The sequence below is a fragment of the Myotis daubentonii genome, chromosome 18 (assembly GCF_963259705.1).
Source record: "Myotis daubentonii chromosome 18, mMyoDau2.1, whole genome shotgun sequence".
NCBI classification, from domain to species: Eukaryota; Metazoa; Chordata; class Mammalia; order Chiroptera; family Vespertilionidae; genus Myotis; species Myotis daubentonii.
In genome coordinates, this window is record NC_081857.1 from 10,730,374 (window position 1) to 10,744,717 (window position 14,344).

General features: G+C 44.7%; 1 pseudogene; it reads left to right on the forward strand.

Annotated features, from left to right (window-relative positions):
* Positions 1 to 952: 952 nt before the first annotated feature.
* On the forward strand, positions 953 to 9,327 carry LOC132221089 (mitochondrial fission factor-like; annotated as a pseudogene).
* The last annotated feature ends 5,017 nt before the right edge of the window (positions 9,328 to 14,344 follow it).

Here is a 14,344-nt window from a genome sequence, read left to right on the forward strand (position 1 = left end):
CGTTCAGATCACTTTACAGTAACTCGGGTTCAGAGAGGGAAAGTGACTTGCCAAAGATTACATAGTGAGTGACGGCAGAGTTGGCACTGAAACTCAGGTTCCTATATCTCCAGGACATGAAACCTCAAGTCAGTGTAAGAAGAAACACAAGTCATCCTGGTTGGAAACGAAGAAGTAAAACTACCTGTATTCATAGAAGACATGCTCATCGAGGTGGGATCATCTGATGGAATTTACAAAAAGCTACTAGAGCCCTTACCGGTTTGGCTCAGTGGATAGAGCGTCGGCCTGTGCAATGAAGGGTCCCAGGTTCTATTCCAGTCAAGGGCATGTACCTTGGTTGCAGGCACATCCCCAGTAGGGGGTGTACAGGAGGCAGCCGATCGGTGTTTCTCTCTCATCGATGTTTCTAACTCTCTATTCCTCTCCCTTCCACTCTGTAAAAAATCAATAAAATATATATTTTTAAAAAAGCTACTAGAACTATTAAGGAAGCTCCATTTGGGAGCAGAATATAAGCTCGAGGTACACAGATCAATTGTAATTCCATTTACCACAAATTGGACATTTATTTTCTAAAAAAAGACTATAATAGCATCAAAGATTTTACATACTTGGGCATAAATTAGGGACAAAAGATGTGAAAGGTATCTCCACATCAGAAACTGTAAACCACTGTTGGGAGCAATGAAAGATGAAGGAATAATGAAGAGCTTTACTGCAAGATTCTTGGGTTGGAAGTCTCAGTATTATCAAGATGTCAGTTCTCTCTGAATTGATCTATAAATTCCAAGCAATCACAATGAAAACTTAGCAACCTTATTAAGGTAGAAATGGACAAATTCACTTTAAAACTCATATTAACATGCAACAGACCTAAAATAGACAAAATAACTTTGACAAAGAACCAAATTGGAGGATTAATATTTGATTTTAAGATTTATATAAGACTATGGCCATCAAGAAAGTGTGGTATTGGTGTAAAACTAGACAGATCAATCAGTGGGACATAACAGAAAGTCCAGAAAAAGACCCACACATGTATGAGCAACTGGTTTTTGACAAAGGTACAAAGGTGATTCAGTGGAGCTAGAATAATCTTTTCAAGAAATGGTGCTAAAATAATAAGATAGCATGGGAGGCAAAAATGAATGAATCCCCACCTTATTTCATGTGTAAAAATTAACTCAAAATGAATCACGAATCTCAATGTACAATCTATACTATAAAACTTCTCAAAGAAGCCCTGAGCAAATTCATTTGTGACTTTGAGTTAGCCAAATATTTTTGAGATATGACAGCAAAAGCACAGGCCACAGAAGAAACAAATCGATTATTTGAACTTCATTAAAGTGAAACTCTTCTTCTCTTCAAAAGACAGGCCATCGTCTGGGTGTAAGTATTTGCAAATCCTGTTTATGATAAGGAACTAGAGTCCAGAAAATATAGCGAATACTCAAAACTCAGTTATGTTCCACCTCCTATCAAAGTGAGTTAGAGTGGCTTGTAAAGATCCATGCAGAACAAAAGAGGTAAGGAAACGAGGGGAAACCCTTGGAACACAGACAATACCATGAAGCTGAACTAAGATTGTTCCACAAAGGACAGATGATAAGGTTCTGAATCATAAGTTGTTAGAAGGATCAGTATTTGGCTCTGAGCTTTTCAGAGTCTGGAACAAAGAAGAAAACTACGGAATCCACTGAGCACATCATCTAGGTTGTCTCACTCAGTCTTTACAGACCTGCCTGGTAGGTCTGTCTTTCCTTCCAATGGCAGAGTCCAGTGATTTTTCCGCAGCTGTTAGGGACCTGGTGAATGCGCAGAAGGATTTTTCCTCTTTACTCGTTTGCATGAAGGATGCTATTTTATTTCATTTGATTGATTTCAGAGAGAAAGGGAGAGGGAAAGAGAGCTAGAAACATCAATGATGTGAGAGAATCATTGATAGGCTGCTTTCTGCACACCCCCTACTGGGGATGGAGCCTGCAACCTGAGCATGTGCCCTGACTGGGAATCAAACCGTGACCTTCTGGTTCACAGGTCGATGCTCAACTGTTGAGCCACACTGACTGGGCTGAAGGAGGATTTGAAATGAAACTTCTCATTGAGAAGAAATCAAGAAAAGTTGGGGGAAAATCAGAAAATATGAAAAAAAAAAACCCCACACACCTGCTTGAAGATATTAGAGATATCAAGACAGGCATAATTACAGGGCCGAGATATGGGAGCCGGAATCCAGAGAAGTGAGCCCAGCATTGGGGACAGCTTTTCCCTGAGGGAAGTTACCTAAATTTAGAAAAGTTGATAAAAGGTTGGGAGATTGAGAAGATGTGCAGAACTTTCCACAGGTTTACAGGATCCGGGCAATAAAAATCAGTGTTCAGAGCCTGCTGAAGGGGGCCCTAGTAACCTCTCAGACAAGCTTCCTGTTGAAATCCCAAAGTGCTACCCCCTGGCAGTCATGGTCATCCCTGAATATGCCAGCCCCAGTTGTGGGCTCAATCCCCAAAAGGGGGCATGCTGGAGGCAGATGATTAATGATTCTCATCATTGATGTTTTTCTCTCTCTCCCCCTCTCCCCTCCTCTCTGAAATCAATAAAAATATATTTTAAAAATTGTGGAAGTGCTTTGTAAAATACTACACAATGGTCTGGCTTTTGGACTAGAACTGAGAGCTGCCCCTTAGCCCCCAACCCTCATGACATGTGAATTCTGGTCTCATGTTACCGGAAACTGCCCCAAACCAATCACTATGGAGGCACGTGGACATCCTGGGGCCAAGAATTGTTCTGAGTGTAAACTGGGAAAGCTGTTTCACTGAACTCTGTAATCCTTTGGGCCCAAACACCCTATAAAGGGAGAATGTGACTTCGTAACATCTTTTGGCTGCAGCAAGTTGGCACCAAGACCTGGTGAGGGGAGTCCCATTCTCAGCATCATTGGGCAGCTGTTGGAGCTTGCAGCAGCTGGCTCGCCAGCCCTGATGGCGAAGGTCAGTTCACGGACACACCTATGGAGACACTCTTCTGGGGATTCTCAAAAGACTCGAGGGAGTGAACTCTTTAAGAGCCTGTGCTGTTTACATGAGCAGATGGGGCTTCAGAATGTTGAGGTTTTTAATTTGCAATCATAGGCTACTGCAACCTGGACATTCAGGCAATCCTATTCCACATTATTATTTTATTGTGGGAAAGCAGAATTAACCAGGATTCAGCAATTAGATCCACTTTCTAATGGGACCATCTCTCTGGCCTGGGAAGAGGGATGGTGACTTTTCCAGGCGGTAAATACTCTGCAACAGGAAATGCCTTCTCTTCAATTTCATGAGCAATATTCAAGAGGGCATTTTTCGGAAATTGAAGGCAGAGTCTATGGAGAGAGCCCCGCCCACTGTGGCTGGAAGCAGCGTCTACTCTTCATCAGTCCTTTGACTTTTGAAGATCCCCTGGATTTGATCATTTACTTGTGGGCAAAGCCTGGAGATGAGGAGCGCCTCCCCCCCCCCCCCAAAAAAATGGTTAGGAGTGGTTCTCCACCTTCTGGCCCTTTAAATATAGTTCCTCATGTTGTGACCCAACCATAAAATTATTTTCGTTGCTACTTCATAACTGTAATGTTGCTACTGTTATGAATCATCATGTAAATATCTGATATGCAGGATGGTCTTAGGCGACCCCTGTGAAAGGGTAGTTTGACCGCCAAAGGGGTTGCGACCCACAGGTTGAGAACCGCTGGTGGTTCGGTAAGCCTTATCAGGAACAAAATCTCTAGTTTCTCAAGCTCAGACATATCAGGCCTTAGCCTGGTTTTCCTTGCCAGTTTTAAGATCCATACTAAGTAAGTATGTGTGGTGGAGTGTGATTGCGTGTGTGTGTGGGTGTGTGTGTGTGTGTGTGTGTGTGTGTGTGTGGCAGTTGGCTTGTTCAAAACATTTTGCTGGCATCTGCTAGGAGAAGGGTCCTTTCCATCTCCCCTTCCGAGAGCACAAAGCTCTCTCTGGTAGGTAGGGTGTCAGACTCCCATCCACCCTCCAGTCTGGAGCTATCGTCCCCATTGTGTGACTCTCGAGTGACTGTGCTCCGGTTGCTGGATGTCAAAGTGGTCAGCCTCATGCCATAACCTGATCTCATCCTGCTGAATGCATCGTTTACATTGTGTTCAAGGAGAAAGCAGTTCTTTCCATCAAAGAAGGATTCGGAGAATCTCTGTGATTACAATGAGTTGTCTAAATAGCATATCGGATCACAGTTTTGCCTATAGCAGAGTCTGAATTCATTATCTGAGGTTTCAAAGGGATTTTAAAGGGCTTTGAATCCTTCTCCCCACAACATTCCTTATGTATTAGTCAGGTTGGGCTAAGTTATGCTGCAGTAACAGATAATATCTCAATCTCTCTCAATGGCTGATTACAAGAGAAGTTATTTCTCACTTATTTTACATGTTCAATACATGTTAGCATGGGGGCTCTGCTCCTCTCTGATATTCAGAAACCCAGACTGATGGAAATCCTTCCACCTATAATGCTGCCATCTCCACACCAACAGGATTTGAGAACATGGCTTAATTCCTTCCACGTGCAATGACACATGTTTCTTCCACTTAGATTTAACTGGTCAGAATGGTCACATGGCCATGCCTAATTTCAGTGGGGCAAAGAAGTGCAGTTTTCCTGTGTTCCACGAAGAGGAAATGTGAGGAACAGTTGGGATGTCTACCATATTTTCAAGGGGAAAATCCAACCTAGAATACTTTCTGTTCCTTTGCTCTTTCAGGAGAGGGAGAGAGAGAGAGAGAGAGAGAGAGAGAGAGAGAGAGAGAGAGAGAGAGAGAAGAAGAAGAAGAAGAAGAAGAAGAAGAAGAAGAAGAAGAAGAAGAAGAAAGAAGAAGAAGAAAGAAGAAGAAGGAGGAGTAGGGGAGAGGGGGAGACGGAGAAGGAGGAGCGGGACGGGGAGGAGAAGGGAAGATAAGAAGAGGAGAAAGGAAGAGAGAGAAGGGGTGGGGTAGAGAAGGCAGGCAAGGGAAGGGATAAGATTTAGTGCCATACCCTGGCTGGTGTGGCTCAATTGGTTGTAATAGGTAAATTTTGTCCTAGAACATAAAAGTAATTCATTCACATATTGGGTCAGAGTGAAATCTCTAGAAAATTTAATATTATTTAAATCAGCTTTTAGTATCTAAGAGAAATAGGTGGGACTCTGTATATCCATGTAAACTCGTGATCTTCTCAGGTGAAAGCAAAGAGGTATTTATTTATTTTTTTCAGAAATGCTGAAAAAGGCATCATATAAATCTATTACTGACAAGTATTGGCAGTCCACAGGAATAGCAAATAATTGGTTATGTAAATTTTGAATAACAGGGTGTTTGAGAAGATTTATAGCTATGAGATTATGTACAAATCTTCCACCCTTTCCTATTGAGTTTCTTTACTGGAAGGATAGGAGAATTACAGGAGCTCATACATGGAATTATAAGCCCCTTTAAAAAAGTGATCGTGTATATTGGGCTTAATTTCATCTCATGCATAAAATTATATTGGCAACTGGAAAAGGCCTGAAGTTGTATTGGAATGTCCTGTAACAAATGTTAAGTTCCTCTTGTGGAGAAATGTTTCTTTAAAATCAATATTTTCCCAATTGGTTCAGTACCTTATTTGTTTACTTCTAAATACATTTCACTTTTCTGGAAAAAGGATATGTGGGCATCATTAGTTTTAAGAAAATTTTGCCCTATTAAGTGAATTGGGGCATATTTGATTAGCAAAAATATATACTGCCCCATATCATCCCCTAGTTGGAAGGAAACAGGTTCTGATTGAAAAACAGACATTGGTTGATTAGATCTCTCTACCATTTGTACAGAAGCTTCCCTCTGGGCCAACTTAGTTGGGTGTGCATGTCCCAGATGAGTCACGTAATTAATTGCTGGGGTTGGAATTCCCTGTGGGGCTCCTGCACGTCATGGGGGCATGCCCCCTGACACCTCCACAGAGATTCTCTGTCACCTAAGAATACCCGAGACTCAGGCTGGAGGACGGGCCCCTCATCTTCAGAGACAAGTGAGCTCAGGCTCTCATTTATCCAGCAAAAGGGGTTTGTTCAGACTCCCAGAAAGCGATTCTGATTAAAAAGCCAAAGTTAAAAACCAGGCACCCATTTTCCTCTCATCATGCCTTAGCTTGGGTTCTGTCAACCCTTAACCCTTAGTTCCACCTCAAGAATTAAAAACAAAGAACAGCTCAAATAAAATCAGGATCTCGTACCTTAAATCAGGGCAATGAATATTAAGAAAGGAATTTTATGTATAAACATCAGAACTTAATTATGGGACTGTGCTTACCCCTAATGGTTCCAGGGGTGGGGAAGTTCCAGCCGTATAAGGCCCAAGAAATCATGTGGTCTGGCCCTGCCAAGGCACTAGGGGTGAACTAATTAAATGTTTGATCAAATATAGCAGGCTTATTTTTAAGTTGATAATTTTGTATGGTCTGCAAATGATGTTATAAATATCCAAACAGTCTTTGGCAGAAATAAAACTTCCCACCTTGCCTAACCCAACAAGGACTACTAAGGATATTAATTCAGATAGAAGCTGAAATGGCTCTAAAAACATGGCCCTCTATAACCATTGCTGAGGCACAGGAAATTTACTTACAAAACTCTCACCTTAAAACCTCTCCCAAAACCTAACCGGTTTGGCTCTGTGGATAGAGCGTAGGCCTGCGGACGCCAAGGTCCCAGGTTCGATTCCGGTCAAGGGCATGTATCTTGGTTGTGGGCACATCCCCAGTAGGGAGTGTGCAGGAGGCAGCTGATCGATGTTTCTCTCCCATTGATGTTTCTAACTCTCTATCCCTCTCCCTTCCTCTCTGTAAAACAAATCAATAAAATATATATTTTTAAAAAAACCTCAAATCCTGGCCAGTGTGGCTCAGTTGGTTGGGCATTGTCCCATGAACCCAAGTTTTGGGCTCGATCCCTGGTAGAGGGCATGCAGGAGGCAGCCGATAGATGCTGTGCTCTCACATCAATGTTCCTCTCTCTATGTCCCTCTCCCTTCCCCCCCCCTCTCTCTAAAGAAAAACAAAAACGAAACAATAAACTATTCTTTAAAAACAAACAAACAAAAAAGCAACACCCCCCCCCAAAAAACAACAACAACAACCCTACAACAACAACAAAAAACCCCACACAAAAACTCACCCAAGTTCACCTGATGCAAAACAAGGAGCCAATGGCACACAATGGCCCCTGCTGGTGCCTAGCACGGGTCTGGGTCTGCAGGTGGTCCAAGTAAATGTCAACGTAAGAAACGTCCAAATCTGTAAGAATTTTATGAGTTTATGTGATCTAAACTGACCACCATTGCTGGGAAGCAAAATCTCAAAGGATTAAGAAAAGGCATCCCCAAATGGCAGTTTTACCACTTATTTTATACATCAGAGTCAAAGGGGAAGATGTAAAAGGGTTCCATGAAGTCCACTGGTGATAGACTACAGAGTCAGGAGAAAGCAAAGTGGGGAAACCTCTGGGATTGAATAAAAAGTGGAAGGAATAGACATATGCCTCTTTTACATAAGCGGGTACACAGGCTAGTGAACAGTTGACAGCATGGTGATTGTGCTCTGAGGGCTCTGGAGAAAAAGGAATTGCTTGATATTTGAAAGGTATGTTACCAGATATGCTATCTTAGATGCAAAAAGACAACCGACAGGCTCAGTTGAGGTGAAGGTTGGCATTTGTTAGGGAACAATACCTCCCCAGGACAGTGGTCGGCAAACCGCGGCTCTCGAGCCACATGCGGCTCTTTGGCCCCGTGGCATGGCCCACGAAGTTTCAATTGGTGGTATTTTGTGGAAGAGCCACACTCAAGGGGCCAGTTTGCCCACCACTGCCCTAGGACATGGCTACCCTCCTCGAACTGCTTTGAGTTAGAAAGTTTTCATTTCAGACCATCCTATGTGCTTATTGGAGGTCTCTGAGTTTGTACGGCCACCACGCAGGCCTCCCCTGAGCTTGTCAATGGCCCTTTTTGTGTCCACAGGTGTTAGTCAGCAAACGAGGGTCCTGGAAAACGTAAGGGTAGCCCCATCAAATGCTGACCCGGAACCAAAGTTCTAAGAAGAGTTCCACATGCTGGTGTAATTATGCAAGTGTCGGAGAGGATTGTCATAGCAGGAAATAATGAAGACATTTCATGTTCAAGACCAGCAGATCTTTACCTCATCCAGTCAACTTCCTTTAAACGTCTGGCACTACCAACACCTCCCCCTGTCCTTATGCTATGTGAAAGAGGACTGGACGTTCTGGATTTAGAAAGATCTCCTCAACCCTCAAGATGAAGAAACCCGTGCAGTTGGCAGGCTGAAAAGAGAGTGTTCTAGGAGGGAAAATGCTGTTGGCCAAATTGTTATCAGTTCTACCGCTGCCACTTCTGATCACCATCATGACAATGTCAGGTATGGCATTTCAAACGTAGAGTGTGGGGAGCCGGCACGGCCATGGCATGCTCATGCCAGCTCAGCCTGGTTCAGTGCCCCTGAGTGGGGGCGATGAAAGGCTTAGAAAAGACAGACAAGAGAATGAAAGCTGGGTCTCGGTGGGACGCTGCTTCTCTGAGAGACAGCGATGACGCCCACAAGCCACGTCTTTATTTTATAGCTGATGCCACGAGGCAAAGTAGGGGCGTGATCAAGATGTTTACAACATTCGCGTGGGTTTCGAGCCTACTCAATTACATGCACCTGAACTCTATCAAGCCCACATCACTCAGGCACGTAGGGCCACGTGTTCGGACCATAGGTTCAAGCTTACAACGACAGCTGTTGGCTATAATTGTGCTGGGAAGGCCCTGCCCTCCAGCTGGGACTTGCACGTGGCCATGAGACGACTGTGCCTTCTCATCAGTCCAAGGCTTGAACTTGTCCAAACACTGTAGCCGCACCCCACAATAGAGGCAACAGGTGAAGGGACTTCAGATGACAGGCCTGTGGGAGATGCAGCTTCTTTAAGACGACAGATAATCAAACGAAATCGATGTCTACCACTTCTAGAAGAGGAGAATAAAGAACATGCTAAAAGAGAGGTGGTCATGTACTGTTTTCAATTGCTGTAGCATTCTGGCCTCTGCTGCCTCTGGTTTGGCTGCTAGAGGTAACCTCAGCTCTCAAAAAAATATTGTCTCAACAGCTGGAAATATAAAGAATTAGCAAACTTCTTTGTTTCTGTATCTGCGTTATATGCTGCGTTATAGTCCACGCTCTGAAAATGAACTTCTTCCAGAAAATCGGGGGGCGGGGGGGGGGGGGGCCTCATCGGTGCAGAAGTAAAGGTACATTGTGTCACTTAGCAGCTGCATTCGCTTTTAACCAGTTCTGCAATAACACCTACTTACACTCTCCCTTTGCACTTTTGTACATAGCCTCTGATTTGTTTTTTAAAAGGAATTAAATTTTTTTTCCCTCAGCAGTCTGTACAAGTACTTCTCAGAATGGGGGAGGGGTAGAGAATTGACTTAGAAAAGTATCTGTAAAAGAAAACAACTTGATTTCTCAAACACCATTCAACAGTTTTGTTAACAGACATGTTTGCATCCACATTTCAACATTAACACTTCTGAAGTCATGGTCTGGTGTCAGGCCACTTTTATTAAGAGAATTCTTAACATTTTCAGCAGTTAGAGAACACGCGTTGTCTTTACCCCCAAAGAAACCCTGGACTCAGGAGCAGTCACTTCCGTTCTGCCCACCCACCCAGCCCCTGCCTAACTCCAAGCCCCAGGCAACCACTACTCTATTTTGTGTTTCTATAGATTTGTATTTTCTGGACCTTTTACATAAAAGTTATTATAGTAATTTTTTTGCATAGCCTCTTCTTTTTAAAAAATCAAGTATATTTTTATTGATTTCAGAGGGGCAGGGAGAGGGAAAGAGAGATAGAAACGTCAGTGATGGGAGAAAATCACTGATTGGCTGCCTCCTGCATGCCCCACGCTGGGGATCAAGCCCACAACCCGGGCATGTGCCCTGACTGGGAATTGAACCGTGACCTCTTGGTTCATAGGCTGACACTCAATCACTGAGCCATGCCAGCTGGGCTTGCACAGTCTCTTCTGACCCTCAGTGGGTGCTTAGGAAATATGTGTTTAGTAAATGAATGAATGGATGCAAGATTGAAAGGTTGCATAGAAGAGTGGCACTGGGGAAAGAATACTGTTCTAAAAGCCAGAAGACCTATACTCTAGTTCTGATTCTGTCATTTATTTAGGTGACTTGGGAAAAATTATTAGACTTTTCTGACTCTCAGCTTTCTAATATACAATGAAATAATATCGCAAAGGGTTATGGTAAATAGCAAGTGAGAAAATTCCCTTGGAAATATTTCTATAACTGAGCATGCTGTGCAAGTGTAAGAATAATTTGTGTTTGGTTTTCCTTTCATCCTTTGGAATGCCTGTAATAAGTCATTTAATAGACCAATGATGGAGGAGAAAGAGGCATGGCAGCATGCAAGTCTAAGGGGCCAACCGGTGGACATACACCTCTCCTCTCTGCTCCTGGAACAGTGGCAGCTGCTGTTATCGGTCAGAAGAGATCCCCACCCCCACCTATTGTTCATGGGAGTGGAATTCTTACGATATCCCGATAAAAGGAATTTTCTGAGACCCACACAGGAGGATGAGTGACTTTTATTTGCGTGGAATTAAATCCCTGAGTTGCGGTCCCATTTCCCTTTGTCACTCCAAGGAAGACATGTAGCTATGGCTCTCATTAGGGCTGGAATTCGAGCCAGTGTCCGGAGTTTCCGGTCCATGTTGATGCAGTTCAATCCAGCATCAGCCTAGCATAGTTTGTGTTTCCAGCTGTAATCCATCAGCCCATGGCATGCGGGGTTTGCAGGACTACATGGCTGTGGAGGAAACATGGGCAGGAGCAAAGCCAAAGGAGCCAGAGAGCAACCAGAAGGAGAGAGAGTACCTATTTTGAAGGATTATGTATCCCCAAATTTTGGCCGACTTGCAGTGGCCGGCCCACTTGGCCAACCCATGGTTCCCTAGGCTAGATTGACAGGCACCGTCCCTAACTTCACTGTGCACGCATAGATGTCCCCTTTGTGGGACCCTCTCCCCCAGTGTTTTGCAGGGAATGGGCCAGTGGTTCCCTGGGGAGTGTGAAACTGCAGCTTCCTGGTGAAGTTGCCCAAATGACCACGCTTCCAATGTCTGGCCTCGCTTTTGCTCCTTTCCTATTATGAATAACTAGCTCATTACAACGGCATCGCTACTATAATGAAAGGGGTTGACAAAATGCCCAGGTATCCTACATCCATGACTGCATGCGTTTCCCAGCCAAAAGGAAGATAAAAATCTCTTTTAGAGTGAAGATCAAAGTTAATGCACTGGAAGAAATTGATGATGTAACTTTCTTTTATCTCTTGGCTCTCAGGAAATCTTAATTAATATGTTCATCACTTCTTTTCTGGGTGGCATTTCCATCAACCAGAAAGAGGGGGCATTCAGATGTAAGAGTGAGCTCTTGATTGCTTCCCACAGCAATGGACAGCGGCCCTTCTCCATCTGTGTCAATCCCTTTCTCTAGACCAGTGGTTCTCAACCTTCCTAATGCCGCGGCCCTTTAATACAGTTCCTCATGTTGTGGTGACCCCCAATTTCATTGTTACAAATTGAACATAATTAAAGCATAGTGATTAATCACAAAAACAATATGTAATTATATATGTGTTTTCCGATGATCTTAGGTGACCCCTGTGAAAGGGTCATTCGACCCCCAAAGGGTCGTGACCCACAGGTTGAGAACTGCTGCTCTAGAGGTTCAGGGGAATTTGTAGGGGTGTGGGGCGGTAATAGATTGACTTCTCAAATGTAAAATTCCTTCTCTACAGATAGATGTACATGACAGAGGTGGCATGAGATTATCAGAATAACAGCCCGAAATCTCACAAGGGGCATGTTGGGAAAGAAAGTGGCCCTGTGAATCAAATTTATCCTCAGAGCACCTTTCTCTCACCCAATATGTTTGCAAAGGAAATCCCCCAAGTTCCAGAAGATTCAAGAGATTGGAAGAGCCTCAGGTTTTAGTCTGGTCCAGGATGACGTTTGGATAAAAATATATGGGTCTGGACTGGCTCCACTTTCTCCAGCCTCGAAGGCTGGATGTGGAGCTTCCCCAGGGGAAGCCAGGGGTCAGGCCTCGCCCATCCATTCCCACCCACAAGCATCTGGGCACCGTCTCCCCAATTTCTATCTTGTTTTTCCACTCCCCTGACCATTGCACCAGTCCGCTGCTCCTTTCCCTAACGCGGTTCCCTTCTTATCCTTCTCTGTTCCTATTTCACTCTTTTCCCCACAGCCACTGCTTTCCTCTCATCCAGGATTTCTGAGCCCCTGCACTATGGGCATTTGGGGTCACATAATTATTGGTGGTGAGGCGCCATCCTGTGCCATGTGGGATGTTTAGCAGCATTTGTAGCCCCTTCTACACATGTCAGTAGCACCTTCGCCCCACCCCCACCCCACTCCTCAGTTATGGCAACCAGCAATCTCTCCAGGCATTGTCAGAAGTCCCCTGGGAATGCCCCATTGAGAATCACTGCTCCAGCCCTTTCTTTCCCCTTTCACTTGAAGCTCTCGTTTGTTCAGCTTTTTACCTCGTGGAAGAAACTGGGTTAAATGTTTCATTTGTTTTATGTAGATGCTTCTCAAATTTCAATACACATGATCATCTGGGGAGTTTCTTAAAACACATTCTGATTCAGTCGTTTCGGGGGAGGGTTTGAGATGCTGAGTTTCTCACAAGCTCCCAGGTTGTGTTGGGGCTGGTCCCACAGACCACACTTTGAGGAGCAAGGCTCTATGTCATTGTGTCCTGGTGGCCCAGGGAGGACTTGATTTCACAGATGGGGAAGCTGAGGCTCAGAGAGCTCGTAGGTGGCTCAGTCACACTTGGAACCCACGTCTGCCAGCATGCAGAGCTGGTCCTCATAACCAACAATCACAGTTGATGTTGTGCCAAGGGTCTCGAGTTCTCTCCTCAGCCTCCCTTCCCAGGTCATCGTGTTACGGTCAGCTCAGTAGAGCCTGAGACTCAGGCACGTGTTTGCCTGGAACGTCCATGCTATATTAATCCTTCCTTAGACAGAAGGAGCTACTCATGATGCCAGGTGGATATCCTGGAGCCTAGTGAGCTGTATCCATGACCTCATGCCTCTGTTCTGGCCTGCCCTGCTAACAGCTCGTCCCTCCTGCCTAGCAGTAGACAGTCATCTAGGATTGCAGTCGCCCCCGAGGCTCAAGTCCCTCTCAGCTTCCTGATTTCACTATCTGTCTGGTCTTTCCAGCCCTCTTCTGCCTTCTTCTCATTTGTTGCCCCAACACTCTGACTTTGTCTTCTTCTTCTTTTGCTTTGTAAATATATTTTTATTGACTTCAGAGAGGGAGGGAGAGAGAGATAGAAACATTGATGATGAGAAACAAGTATTGATTGGCTGTCTCCTGCATGCCCCCTACTGGGGACGGAACCCAGGCATATGCCCTGACTGGGAATTGAACTGTGACCTCCTGGTTCAGAGGAGCCACACTGGCTGGGCTGACTTTGTCTTCTTTTCTGTCTTCTCAATACCTCTAGGCATCTTCTTCCCACAGTGGTTAGGGATTTTTAGTAATGCCCTCAACCCTGAAGGGGAAAAAAAGGGTGTGATGTGGGGCCCCACCTACACTAGAGGGCAAGACTCAGGCCCTCCCAGAGCAAAGCAAAGGACTCAAGCTTGGTCCTTGTAGAGGCAGCAGGAGCAGGCCAGGCTGCTGGCTGGGGACTGCAGATCTCTGTGTGTGATGGAGGAAGGGTGAGAGTGCCAGAGAGACTGGGAAGAGTCTGCCAATTGGAGAGATTGGGAAGGGCTGCTCCTCCCAGTGTCTGTCTTCTGCACTGAGCTGGAGAAAGTTCTCCTGCCCCTCACAGCACACCCTACTCCTAGACCGAGGTTTAAGAATGTTTGTGCAGGAAGGTGATTTGGAGCAGGGCTCTGCAATCTCCCCCTATAAAGGGCCGGAGAGTAGATATTTTAGGCTTTTGGGGCCACACAGTCTCAGTCACAACGACTCCTCTGTGTCACTGAAGCACGACAGCAGCATAGATCAGTGAACAAATGGGCATAAACTGTATTTATGAACACTGAAATGGGAATTTCACAAACTTTTCACGTCACAGAATATCATTCTTTTGATTTAAAAAAAAAGTATCTTAAAGTCTGAAAACCAGCACTGGCCAGTGTGGCTCAGTATTTAGAGCATCGGGCCCACATACCAAAGGATCTTGGGTCTGAT